The following is a 14,964-nucleotide window of genomic DNA, read 5'->3' as shown; positions in this document are numbered from 1 at the left end:
AGGTAAGTATATATATATATATATATATATATATATATATATATATATATACCATATATACCCACACACACACACACACACACACACACGTACAAAGGGAGCAAATTGTATTTCAGCTATGATTTTAGTTGAAGATTTTCTGACATAAATTTGGGGCGTGTAGTGTTATTGCTTTTTCAGGTGGAAGGATTTAAAACGGATCAAGGACCAATTATGGGGAAGTTAAATAGCATGAAAGAAAGAGCATGAAAAGGCATCATTTCAGGGTTATAACATCATTACTAGCTGTAAACCACCTTGGAAGCGTAAAATTTTCCATATTTAAAAATAAAAATACAAATGTTTACTACTATGGAGGCCGTTTGACATTGTCTGCAGTATTTATAATTTATTGCAACTTTCAATCCTTTTACACTATAACTTATTTTTAAGTACAAACAATATGTATCATTTTGTTTAATGTTTATGTTCTTTGGAATAAATGGAGTTCCCAGTTGAATGTTGTAGTACTTCTATATTCATACGAGAAGCTGAATAGCCACAAGCATCAATATTATAAGTATTGCGATTACAGCCAGCTCCATTCTCCAACCCCGATGCATAAAATATGTCAGTGGACTAGAGCATATATATAGGTAAAGAAATTAGGCAACTGATATAATAATATAAGTAAAAACAGTAGTATATTATTGATGAAGGTCCTTACACGGATGGAAAAATGAAATCTTTTATTGAAATTTATTTGAAATTGTGCACTGCTAAAGTAATATGTCAACTGGTTCACCAAGAACATCATTCACTATTCACCAGATTACAAAAATATGCATCCACCTAAAAACGTAGTAGTTGTTATCCACCTCATTAAAAATTAATCACACATGGAAGTAGCTGAATATTGTCCCCCTCTTCTTTAAAACTATGGCTGTAAGCCTATCATCATCAGTTATTTATATAGCGCCACTGATTCCGCAGCGCTGTACAGAGAACTCACTCACATCAGTCCCTGCCCCATTGGAGCTTACAATCTAATTCCCTGACATACACACACACACACACACACACACACACACACACACACACACAAACACAGAGAAAGAGACTAGGGTCAATTTAATAGCAGCCAATTAATTTACTAGTATGTTTTTGGAGTGTGGGAGGAAACCGGAGCACCCGGAGGAAACCCACGCAAACACGAGGAGACCATACAAACTCCACACATATAAGGCCATTGTCAGTAATCGAACTCATGACCCCACTGCTGTGAGGCAGAAAAGCTAACCACTAAGCCACCGTGCTGCCCACAAAATAATGAAATCTGCAGCACAAATGATTGGAATTACTTTGTAGATATTTGTTACCAAACAAACATGGGAGTTTCTCAAAAAGGGCTGAGAACTCCGCAAGTGTCCATGGTGAGCTGTCACATTGTATCATCAATGTTTGTACCATTGTTATCAGCAACGTGGTCCACCTTCAAAGAGTTAGGAATTTAGCATTTGATGAAAGCTATTAAATATTTGAACATTTTACTTGGATGAACAGAACAATCATCATCAGTTATTTATATAGCGCCACTAATTCCACAGCGCTGAGAACTCACTCACATCAGTCCCTGCCCCATTGGAGCTTACAGTCTAAATTCCTTAACACACACACACAGACAGAGAGAGAGAGGCACTAAGGACAATTTTATAGCAGCCAATTAACCTACCAGTATGTTTTTGGAGTGTGAGATGAAAATGAAGCACCCACAGGAATCCCGTGCAAACACGGGGAGAACATACAAACTCCACACAGATAAGGCCATGGTCAGGAATTAGACTCATGGCCCCAGGGTTGTGAGGCAGAGGTGCTAACCACTAAGCTACCATGCAGCTCAATAAGGGCATGGTCAGCTTAGTGGTTAGCACTATGCTCAACCATACATCTGGGAGCATGAGTACCTAATCAGACATAGACCATGGCCTTATCTGTGTGGAGTTTGTATGTTCTCCCCGTGTTTGCGGGATTCCTGCCTGGGTGCTCATTTTCTCTCCCACACTCCAAAAACATACTGAGTAGGTTAATTGGTGCTTAAATTGTCTTAGTGCTCTCTCTCTTCTGTGTGTGTGTGTATATGTTAGGGAATTTAGACTGTAAGCTCCAATGGGGCAGGGACTGATGTGAATGAGTTCTCTGTACAGCGCTGCGGAATCAGTGGCGCTATATAAATAAATGGTGATGATGATGATGATAGACAGAGACAAGAACCCAAAACATTATATTGCATACATGACCAGAATGGCTTCATTAAGAAAAGTAAAAATATTGGGGTAGAATAAATCTGAGATTATAGTTTAAATCCTCAATGAATTGCAAATGTAAACATTTGAAAATATTTCTCAACCTGTTGAGGATTGAAATTTGTTATAAGCACTGACACATTGAATATCATTGGGAACTTTAATCTTTTCTGCAATTAATGGCATATGAATAACATTTCAATATATCTCATTAGATATATTTAATTGGGGTTCATATTATGTTTAAGCCCTGCTGTTAAGTAAACACTGAACTTGAAAATCCTTTATACAGTAGATTGTATAAAGTATGAAAGTTAATGAAGGTGGCAGAGTGATTGACATCTTACTAAGCCGACTAGTTACTATTGCTAGCTATCATATCGCTAGTGGTACCAAGTTAGAACAGGGCCCTCTTAAGACCATCTTGGGCCCCCGAGCACGGCAGTGCACCGGGGCCCCTATTTATACAAAAAAAAAAAAAATATTATATATATGGGCCCGTTGGAGGAAGCCAAAAAAAAAAAACCTGGAAAAAGAAAAGAAGAAAATACTTACCTTGCTGTCAGCTGGCGATCCGGCTCCCTCCATGGTCTCCTCCTCCGTCGCGCTCCGCAATGGATGTCGGGCGGGCGTGATGACGCCCCCCTGGGCTGCAGGGCCCCCGGGCACCTGCCCATTGTGCCCTATGGGAAAGACGGCCCTGAGTTAGAAACAAAGCAACAGAGCAATGATTCCCTGTCACTAGTGTTAACTGCAATGGCAAATGGAAAATTACAGATCGGGATAACATTTTACTCTCTAGGTACATTGGTTGTGCCATCTCACAAATAAAAAGTAATTTAAAGGGAATTGATATTTTATGCTATACATATAGGAAAATACTATCAGCACTAGAATCATCTTCTATAAATTATCTGACTTCCTACTGGTAGGATATCCCAAATTTGATATGAATTTTCAAGGGGTGCTCTCCTAGAACATATATGATAGATAAGGAAAGTGGAAAAAAGAGTTCTAATTTCGGAGGCACACTATCTGTTACAAGTATATACCACAAGACATTTTATGTTGCAAAACATACATAATGAAAGAAAAAGTCTCCTTCCCCTGTGGCTTTACCACAAATAAATCCTGACATTGTCATTTGCGTATTTTTTTAGGAACTTTTCAATATAATTTGGCCTTCGTGAAATTATTCTGAGTTGCCGGTTCAATGGAATTCTTAGAATCTGGAAATGAGAAATGGTATTGCATATGACTAATCATTAATATATCTTCAGAACTATTCATACACCAGAAATGTTTTTATCCAACTGCAGATAATTTTCAATTGAAATGTAATAAGGAACACAGTTCAGTGGCATGCATTTAACATGATTGAACTAACTTTTTCCCTGCTATATCCAAACAGAGCAGCAGAGGGTTCTAAGGTAAAATTTGTCTAGATGGTGGAAATTAATTACCTTTTCTTTCCCCAAACTTGAGTCGATAAATGGGATTGACAAAGGACATCAAGTCAATCAAATTCAACCATTGACTGCCTACAGGCCAATTTCCATGTACTGATTATGAACCAGAAACTTCAAATGTTTGAAATCACCTTAAATGAGGAAAATTTCCTAGCACAACAAAATTCGATAGCCTTGTACAAGATAATGACCTAAACACCACCGTCAAAAGACAGGACATTTTTAATGCCCTATGAATTACCTATTTTTAAGATTGTAATGGAACCCCTTCCTGCAAGTACTCTACTGCAGTGACCGGCAGCATGAGAGGTGTAGATACAGGAGAGAACTTTACCTCTCTTGCCCCCACTCCAGTAACTTTGTTAGACACTAGGGGCCTGATTCATCAAAGCATGTATTTGCCGATTTTGTAAATATTGTATGTAAAATCACTCTGCGCATGCCCAGAAACGGGTCATATACAACTATATGCAGCAATGTTCACTGTATCTACGTATGCAAAGAACAATTAATACAGACTACGATTTCTGGGAGTGAGTGGGGTGGGGAAGGGGCTTCGTATGTAGAACAGTAGGGGTGTGCCAAACTCAAGGGCATGTAGCCACATCCAAATCAAGCTTTGGGCATCTCAAAGTAAATTGTTTTCCTGCTTGTTATCTCTTGCTCCAGCTACAGGGCTAGTCTAAGTCCTGATTACTAGTGATGACAGTCTCGTATGCATGCTATAACATGTGTTTGCAATCACGAGCAACTGTAAAAATGTATTTTATGTTCAGTAAACATTAAGATCATCCTAATATATGTGATTCATGGGAAAAAAATGCAAAAGTTTTTTGTGTGTGTATTCTTTTGTCAATGTATATTCCACATAGTCATTGAACATATCCTGCAGTGTCCTGTGCAGTAGAGCAGAGCACAGTTTGATGTTGAAGGGGCACATAAGGAGGTACAGTGTGGTGATGATGAAGGTGCACAGTAATGTGTGTGTGATAAGGCAGAGGGCTTGTGGTAATGTGTGTGTGTGAAGGGACAGGGGACCTGTGGTAAGTGTGTGTGTGATGGCACAGGGGGCTTGTGGTAATGTGTCAGTGACAGGTAAACGGAGATGACCATGAGGCTCCATGGGTAGAGACGCCTGGACGTCTTAGCAGAATTTTGGACAGTGCTGTCTCCAATAAGATAAAATTTTTTACGTATTCTTCAGATAATACGATCTGCCTACTGACATATCTTTCTATTTACCCCTTCCAGGGCAATCTTCATGGAGCCCCGAGGGTGATCTTATTACACCCGAAAATTGCCAAGGAAACACAGTCTTTAATATGTTGGAACAAATAGCTGGTTGCGTGGACAATGGTTTATAGATCATTAAGGGGACCAGTGCTACAGTCTTATCAAAATGACTATGACATTTTATTGTTATCACTTATACAGTAGGGTAACAAATGATAGACTATAGTTCATCGTTCATATATGACCCCTCCTCCCACAACAATTTACTTTACAAAGCTTTTGTCTATGTTTTTATGTGTGTGGTTTGCAGAGACGTTGCTGTCTTGTGGTTAGATGTCTCCTATATGTCTGTTCAATAGTCTTTTATCTCTCCTACCTTTTAGTTTTTTCAGCTGTGATTAATTTTCGAGTTTTACTTCCCAGTCTGTACTTGGAGAGCTGAATAAAGAGTTACTAACGGCCTCAGAATGTATTTGGCTATTGCCGTGGGAATGGATCTTCTATGCATTTGGTGTTTTTGAAAGCTGTCATGTCTACCAATGCTTTCTACGAAGATAAAATCAGAAATGTGATTCTTCCGTCTTCTGAGAGCTGATGGGTTTTTCAGTCAGTGTTATATTCAAAATATTCAGGTTGGTTTTATATTTTGTTTTTTTCAGGGGTAGAATATTCTCTCTAAATCACAATTTATCAGTTTACAAATATTATTATTATTGGCTAAAACAATTTAACGAAAGTTGGATGCAATGTTGTATTTATATGCATAGAGCATTGCCACTGTACCATCAGCTATTTATATAGCGCCACTAATTCTGCAACAGTCCCTGCCCTATTGGAGCTTATAGACTAACTCCATAACATACACAGAGACTAAGGTCAATTTGATAGCAGCCAATTACCTCACCAGTATGTTTGTGGGAAGAAACCCACGCAAACACAGGGAGAACTTTCAAACTGCCCACAGATCATCATCATCAACATCAACATTTATTTATATAGCGCCAGCAAATTCCGTAGCACTACAGAAAAGGCCATAGTTGGGAATCGAACTCTTGACCCCAGTGCTGTGAGCCAGAAGTGCTAACCACTAAGCCACTGTGCTGCCCTACTGTAAGTAGAGTTGTTGAATCGTACTAAACACTCGTGATAATTGTTAAAAAACAAAAACAAGAAAGAATGTGTTTAAAATGGTAAACCCCTGTCTTAATTGCACCAGGCCCCCAACACCCCCTTTGTATCGCTACATGGTATGAGTGGACCCCAGTCATTGGTTTTCCTTCATGCCCCAGTTCAACGCTGGTGAAGACTGTTACAGATCAGGCAGTTGAACCAGCTCCTATTCAAAATAGATGAAGAAAGTTAAATTAGCCATGTGTTCCAGTGTTATCTCAACAGCCCAAGGAGCCTGGAAGAATGAAAGGTATGAATTTCATACATGTATCATGGTGGGACTGCATGAATCACTATTTATTTTCACCTCTGATCTCTGTACTAAATACATTACAGAATTTATAGAGCCAAGGTTCGGTTTGCATTTTGTTAAGCTCAATTTTCTCTACCAACATGGAAAGGGATTTTTCACTGTGAGGGTAGTTAGACCCTGGAGTCACTGCCAAGGGGGATAGTAATGGCAAAATCATTGGATGGATTTATAAATGGATGGGCTGTCTTTTTTCTAAGGAATGGTATCAATAGCTATAGTGAACAAATTAATCAGCTGGGAAAATCGATCAAGGGATCAATCTTTGTCATGTCATAGTTTAGGGAAGAATATATTTCCTCCTGTGCGATTAAATTGGCAGATGTGTTTGGGGATTATGTTTTGCCCTCAAAAAATCTAGAATGTTTAAAAGGTTGAATTGATGGACTTTTAATCTCACTATGTAACTATGTAAGAATAAGTTACAGTATTAATGGGGTACCACTGGGATCAGTAATGCCCTCTGTTAATTTAATATTTGTATTTATGACCATGTAGATGGCCTGGAAAGTAAGGTGTCCTTAATTTATTGCAAATGGCACTAAAGTATGTAGGGTTATGATCACAAGTGAATAGTATCTCATTGCAAAACAATGTGGACAAATTGGAAAGTTGGGCACGAAAATGGCAGAGAAGGTTAGGCAAGGTTAGGCAATTGCCTAGGGCGCCGGGCTCTGCAGGGCGCCTCAAAATTAAAAAAAAATGACTATGGTCGTTTAAAACGGAAATCCACAGGGAGAAGAGGAGGGAAGGGGCTATGAATCTTACCTGCATGAAGCTGCTCCTCTCTGCTCTGTCTCCTCCCCTCCGCTCACTGACAGTGACAGGCCGTGATGATGTCATCATCACGGCCCGACAGTGTCTGTCAGTGGAGGGGAGAAGACAGAGCAGAGAGGAGCAGCTTCATGCAGGTAAGTTAAAGAAAGACATGGGGAGCTGAGGGGAGGGAAGTGCAGCGCCAATTTTGACAGGGGGCACCGATTTTTAAAGGGGGGGGGCGCCGATTTTCACACTGTGCCTAGGGAGCCAAGGACCCTAGCACCGGCGCTGCTCCAATGACATAGCTCAGTGCCAGCGCTCACACAGAAACAGGAGGGGTAGCAGTGTTCTTTTCACTTGACAAAAATTGACTGTAAATGAATGGAAATTAATGTTATTGAGGTGAATAACAAAGTAGGAACAAAAAAGAGCCAAATTATGTGATTTTATAAAAAAAATCCAAAACCAAAACACGTGAGGGCGCTTTTGTCAAAACCAAAACCAAAACAGAAAGTTAATCCAGATCCAAAACCATAACACAGGGGTTAGTGAACATCTCTAGTTGTAAACTTTAAAAATAAATATATATATATATATCTATAATAATAATAATTACATATATTTTAAAGTAAAATACGGCCCCCCTCTTCCTGAGGAAGCAGGTTTGGGTCAGATAAATGGGGAAAGACACCCGTGGCTGCCTGTAGCTGTCTGTCTTAGGATTTCTACACTAGTTCATCTTTCATGTCTCTACTTTCCACTTTTTCTCCTTATGCCAACTATACCACAGTACTGGTAGCTGCACAGAAATGTCAGTCACCAATGGCGGCTTGAATATCGGTGGCTGATAATACTTCTGTCTTACGGTAGCCACAGACACAGGTTCCCCACCACCAGCAACAATTGTTATTCCACAACCTTATTTATAAAGTGTTCCCAGCACCTCTTTGATTGTAAGCTCAACTTTAACTTCTTTTTCATGTATGTTATTTATTTTTATCATAATCCCCTCAATGTACAACGTTGCATAAAATGCTGGAGCTCTATAAATCAAGGATAATAATAATAATAATAATAATAATAATAATAATCATCATCATCAATACATATCTTTAAACCCGGGCTTCAAGATCTGCAACAGATAAGCCACTCCAAATAGATTACATCTCCAAGGGGTGTGCTGCGCTTATGTGTGCAGGGGCAAACAAAGGATTTGTAGAGGGGAGGTTTCCACACCACACCACCAGTGGGCGTGACCAGCATGCATGGGGGCGTGGCTATAATTTTAGACAGTGCTTGGCTGCTCTACAACTCTTCCTATCACCATAATATACATGGGAAATGCTGCGTGCACTACTGTTAGGTGCACACAGCTCTCCCTTGTCAAGCAGAGCCGTGGGAAGCAGGGTCAGGGTCCAGCCACCTCAATTATACAGTGCCCCAGGGTAGGAGGGGGTTTTTAGGCACTAGGAAACCCCCCCTTGGTGGTGTGCACTCCCTTACTTGCAAACTACCGATCCGCCTCTCAAGGCTTCTGGGGTCAGAAGTGCAAGCTACCTGGGACTCAAAATTTTTATTTGTTTTTGTGACCTGCGCCTGGATTTATATCCCGCTCTAATTGGAGCTTGCAAACCGACATGGCAGCCATAGTGTGCTGGCTGAGCTAGCTACAGCCACTGCCTTAACCAGCATTTTAACAATCTTGTGGTGCGTTTGCATATTTAAAGATGAGTCATGTTTGACTCAGTCAGTGTGTGGCTACTGTCTTGCAAGAATGCAAAAATTAATTCAAAATTAACTTTAAACATAAATCAAGCTGACTCCAAAGTATGTGTACTTTCCTATTGCAATTTTGGGTGGTTTTATCCATAAAAGGGGAATAATAATTATTTATATAGTTTTTGTAACCATCTGGTCAGTTTTCAAAACATACATCAGCAAATACTTATCTGACTATCTATTCCAATGTCAAACACACAGGGTAGGAAGGCTAGAGGTGAGTTTTAGTATTTCTGTGAGAGTATGGGTTAAACTTACTGTTACTGTTTAAGGTATAAACCACAAATCATCAAAGCTTTGTTGAGTTGAATGCATGATGTATGCTAGATACTCACAAATGCCCTTAATAAACTTGGCCAGAAATGAGACAATAAACAAACAAGACTATAAGCCTCAGGTAATAAAAACTATATATTTTTTGCTAAATGATAATTTCCTTAAATTTATGCACATGGTATTTGAAGAGGTAGACACCAATGGTGTACTTCACAAGGCATATAAATGTTTTAAAAGACACTTTTACTACCTTATAACTTAACTGATAAACTTGAGTTCTGAGAGTGAAATTATTATAAATATGGCAGGTAAAGGGAGTACATTTGTAAGGATAAACAGGACAAATTATATCGTTGAAGCAAATAGACAAATCAAATCTGGGCCATTTTTGTGCATTGCCTTCTGATCAGACTAATGTCTGCAAAAGGGAGAATAACACATATGTAACGGATGCTGTATTATACCGGCTGATTTACAGAAATCATTTACCTGTCACGGTCCTTATATCCTTATTTCTTATTGCCTAAAGTGTAGAAGTTCATACAGGGCCATCTTAACAACATTATGGGCCCCCGGGCAAAGCAGTGCACCGGGGCCCCTATATATATATATATATATATATATATATATATATATATATAGAGAAAGAGAGAGAGAGAGACAGAGAGAGATAGATGTACTTGCTCAGTGACCCTTGAAGGTTTTTTTTGCAGGCTTTTTTTTCAGCATTATTTATTCTAATTAAGAGCCCTGCCTATGAGGCCCCCTTGTCCATGAGGCCCCCGGGCACCTGTCCATCGTGCCCAATGGAAAAGATGGCCATGAGTTCATAATCTCCCCACCTAGAAGACCAATTTTGTTTATGGACAGGGTTGCTTTATAAAACTGCCGCCAGTATATTCGGAATCTTTATTTCAACTGATCTTACACACAGTAAGTTTTTTAGAATACACTACAAAAAGTTTAAACCAAACCAGCTTGTGATTGGCCCGCCTGCTCCACCCCACCCCCATCTCCAACGCTTACAGTTGGAAAACTAAACTGATTTACAGAATATAATGCAGGACCTTCACCTTGGAAAATCAGCTGCAAATTGTAGTTCCCAGGGCTCCAACTAGGTCGACGGCCACATTAAAACACAGTAAAAACATAGGTGGCAGATTTAGGCTTTTATGCTCTTTGGATGTGCAATCCTTTTACACATCCATTCCACATGTTGAAGAAATAGTGTGTTAGAGAGTGGCATACCAGCACTATGAAGTTTAATAATCAATTAATTCATTTTGTAAGGGTCTTCTAGCTCTTGTTTTGTATCACAACTCTGGGAAAAAATTTTTTATTCAAACATAAGACGTGAACATGGAAGCCCATTGGGCCACAAGATAACCCGATCTATCGATGACATATTTTTTCGGCAGACCAGTTCTGAATAAAATCTTTTGCCAATGATGGAACATTTTAACATAATTCATCTGACCATTATATTTACATTGGAGTATAATGAACATGAAATGCACATTTGGATGCGCCCGTCTCTGTCAGAGATAATCAAATTCTGACTAATTGTTTCCAGAAGGGCACTGTCACAAATACTTTCTGGCATTATATGACAATCCAGCCCTATGGTTTAAAGCAAAGCTTGCCCAAAAGCCAAATAATTAGATCTACAAGCATAAAAGCTTTGAAGATCTTGTTTATACAACAGGGTTAAAGTTTCATTAATTAGTTTCATTCCAAGAGGTTATCATAAACATGAGTTGCTTAAAACTTTAAGTGGCTTTGCAGCCATGCCTAGCAATATATATTATGGACAAGGCAAAACGCTTTCTCCCATAAACTAGATATCTATTCATTTGTGCTCACCTACTGCACTGAATGCCAACAGATTAAAGCATTACATATAAGTTTTGAGCAATTCTGCAAGACAATGCTATATATGGTAAACGTTTATACTTCCTCCATTGCTTGCATTCGTAGAGCTACGAATATTAGTGACAAGTGAACTAAATTTAACGTTGTCCCTAAACGTCTTAATTTAAAAGGACTCTAGTGAAATAAAAAATGGGTACCTATTTATGCTATTACTGGCAAACAGTTAAGCATAGTAAAAGTTGATTATGTTGTTCATCCCCTGCATCATAACATAAAATTGAAGAGATTCTTTACCTGTAAAACTACTGGAGTGATTTATTTCATAAAGGGTCTTTGCCGTTTTGTCTATGTGGATCAGTCAAGCAGGTATGGGTCAGGCCGAATGACTATCACTTCGATAGTGAGATGTGTGCGCTCACTTTTTACAGATGCACCCTATCAGTCTAGGTGCTTATGAGAGGAAGCACAAAGACTGATATTTATTGGCAGATACTGAGATTAGTGTTTTTTTCTAGGTAGTTAGAGTGAACTCACAAAGAGCATTATTCTGGACATCAACAATTCAGTCAGTTGCCTATATTTATTCATAATCACCATTTATTTATATAGCACCACTGATTCCGCAGCGCTGTACAGAGAACTCATTCACATCAGTCCCTGCCCCATTGAAGCTTACAGTCTAAATTCCCTAACATACACAGACACGGACCCTAGGGTTAAGTTTGATAGCAGCCAATTAACCTACTAGTATGTTTTTGGAGTGTGGGAGGAAACCGGAGCACCTGGAGGAAAGCCACACAAACACGGGGAGAACATACAAACTCCTCACAGATACGACCATGGTCAGGAATTGAACTCATGACCCCAGCGCTGTGAGGCAGAAGTGCTAACCACTGAGCCACTGTCTATATTTATTATTACTAAGTTGCCAGCAAAAGTACTATTGCTATTTATGCTGTGTTCTTCAAGTGTAGCAATGTTTACACCAGAATGTGTTGAACATGCTAAATTCAAGATACATTTTACGATTGCTATGCTTTCAATAGCCAATTGTTTATACACTGTTCTTTAAACTGTGCAATGGAATCTGGTACCACTTTTTGGTTCTTTAGCAAATGCCAATTATTTGAATATTTGATGGTGTTAACTATATGCACTCAATGTGGTTATCTCTTGTCTAATCAAATCTGGTGAAGTGGATGTTAATTTAAATCACACCATAAAGTTATGTGTTTACACTTCCAAGACAATAAATGGCAAGAGAGTCCCATAGAGACGAAAGTACATGTGTGATTGTAGCTTTAAATCTTACCTTCAAGGAGTTAATGCTTCCCCATCCCAGGCCTACCAATTAGAGGAAATGGGGGAGTGCCTGAAGTTCTATGTATGGGTCCCTGTGTGTCACATGTCCGGCCTCACTCTCTTCACGAGATCCCTCCCACCCACTCCTGTTTTTGGACCAGCCTGCTCCTGTACCTTATGTGTTTTAACCAAATACTTTCCCATCACCACAGAGCAGGCACAGTTGGTTGGAAGTAAAAATGTTCACTGACCCCCCCGTGTTTTGGTTTTGGATCTGTATTAACTTTGTGTTTTGGTTTTGGCAAATCCGCCCTTGTGTTTTGGTTTTGGATCCCTATTTTTTTCTAAAATTCCTAATTTTTTTCTAAAATCACATAATTTGGCTCTTCTTTTGCTCCTGCATTATTATTAACATCAATAATATTCATTTCCAGTCAATTTTTGACAAGTGACAAGAACACTGCTACCCCTCCTGTTTCTGTATGAGCAATGTCACTGAGCAATGTCACTGGAGACTGGAGAGTGACAAGAACACTGCTACCCCTGTTTCTGTATGAGCAATGGCACTGAGCAATGTCACTGAGAATGGAGGGTGACAAGAACACTACTACCCCTGTTTCTGTGTGAGCAATGGAGCTGGATCTCCTGGGAAGGGAGGCACTTATGGAATCCAAAACCCACGAGATCCGACAACGCAACGATGATGTTTTGCCTCGATTCAGGTCTGAGGACGCTCGAAAGTACTGAGACGGCTCATGAGCCTACTCGGATCCCCTAAGTTCGGGTGGGCTCGGTTTTCACCGGACAAGCAGTTAAGGATTTGTTCCGTTTTTAGTGGAGTCAGGCCGTTAGCCATCCACGCTTGGTTCAGAAACCAGTTGGTTTAGCTGTCTTGCAGTGCACTTTCTCTGCCACAATATAATATTAATAAACTGTGACCTTCTTTGCCACTTATATAAGTCTCAGTGTCTTTTTTATTAGTCATGTTAAGTGTGGTTACGACAGTAGAAGGTTATGATGCAAAAATAAGAAAGCATCCAGGTTATGTCTTTTGCAAAATTGATCTTTTTTTAAATATTTTTCAATTTGCAAAACTTTTACATTAATCAAGGAGAATCTAACATCAAACAAACTAAATACATGAATTAAAACATATACAAACATCAGGGGCGAACGGAGGATTGTCGGGGGGGGGGGGTGTTTCCCTCCCGACCCCCCCCCAAAAAAACACCCCCGCGAGAGCTGCTGCGCATGCGCAGCAGCTCCGTTTCTTCAGCGCTGTCCTATACAGCAGCCGCGGCGCTGTCTAAGAAGCGTCCGCGGCGGTGCTGTATACACTACAGCACCGCCGCGGACGCTTCTTTGACAGCGCCGTGGCTGCTGTATAGGACAGTGCAGCCATAGCTGCCACTTAGTTAGCGCAGGGGGGGGGTTTCTGGAGACTCAGAAACCCCCCTTGCGTGCGCCACTGAACATAGTTGATGGAAACAGGTAAATTATATTTCCTTTGTTCAAATTTTGTCCCTTGTTTTCTCTTGTACCTACAGTTTGCAGTTTTGCTAGGCACCTTTGTTCCTTCTGTAGATTTTGTTTTTCCTTTCTGCGGTGTGATGTTGTTTTAAATAATATGTAAAGTACATTTTGTGCAGATAATTGGTATAAAGCCCCGACAGGGCATATTATTATGTTGAAGAAACCTCAGAGAATCCTGATACACGTAGATGATTCATTCTTCTAAGTCTAGTTCCATCATATAAGCTGTTTCTTTCCTTGCTGTTATTTTATTTCAAGACATAAACTCCTGGGTCTCATAAACTAATAACAGTAAGTATTAAATAGCCAACAGATGTAATACCTCAAAATAATAGTACAGCATAATCATTTTCTTTTGGCAGTCATGTTTTTTGTAATGCTGCAGAATGTGCATCCCATCCCTCCTTCTGAAACGTATGGTCAAATATAGGAAATCGTAAAAAAAAAAATTTAAAAATAAAAATGGCAGCTCCCGTATCCACTACCTTTGCTTCTTCTTTTATCCCAGCCCTGGGGAGTTTATCTTTGATCTCCAATTTCAAGTTTTAGGATTCCTCTTTTTACAAGAGCCAGCTCATTGTTGGATGCCTCCATAACAAATAGAACATTTATTAAATACTGTCCAGCATTCGTCTTTCTTCGCATAACACAGGATTATAAAATACTCCAGCGGCTTGAGTGTGTATTCTAAAGCCTCTGGGAAAGATTCTTCCTTTGTATTATTGAAAATGCGCTGACCGCTGCCAACAGTGACTCAGTTCTTTCTTTCGAGTCTTTCCAAATCTCTCATCTCTTTAGTAGCCTTTTATATTTTGAGGTGTTACACATCAGTTATGAGGCACGCTACCAATGTTCTAGCTTGTGTGTGTTAAATATTGAATTTATCTGTCAGTCTCCTATTTCTATGAAATGCATTCTGTGATGTTTCATGGTTCTGTGAGACATCCTATATATGCAACAGATTCATGTTTATATATAT

The sequence above is a fragment of the Mixophyes fleayi genome, chromosome 3 (assembly GCF_038048845.1).
Source record: "Mixophyes fleayi isolate aMixFle1 chromosome 3, aMixFle1.hap1, whole genome shotgun sequence".
NCBI lineage: Eukaryota > Metazoa > Chordata > Amphibia > Anura > Limnodynastidae > Mixophyes > Mixophyes fleayi.
Note: the sequence above shows the minus strand (reverse complement) of the source record.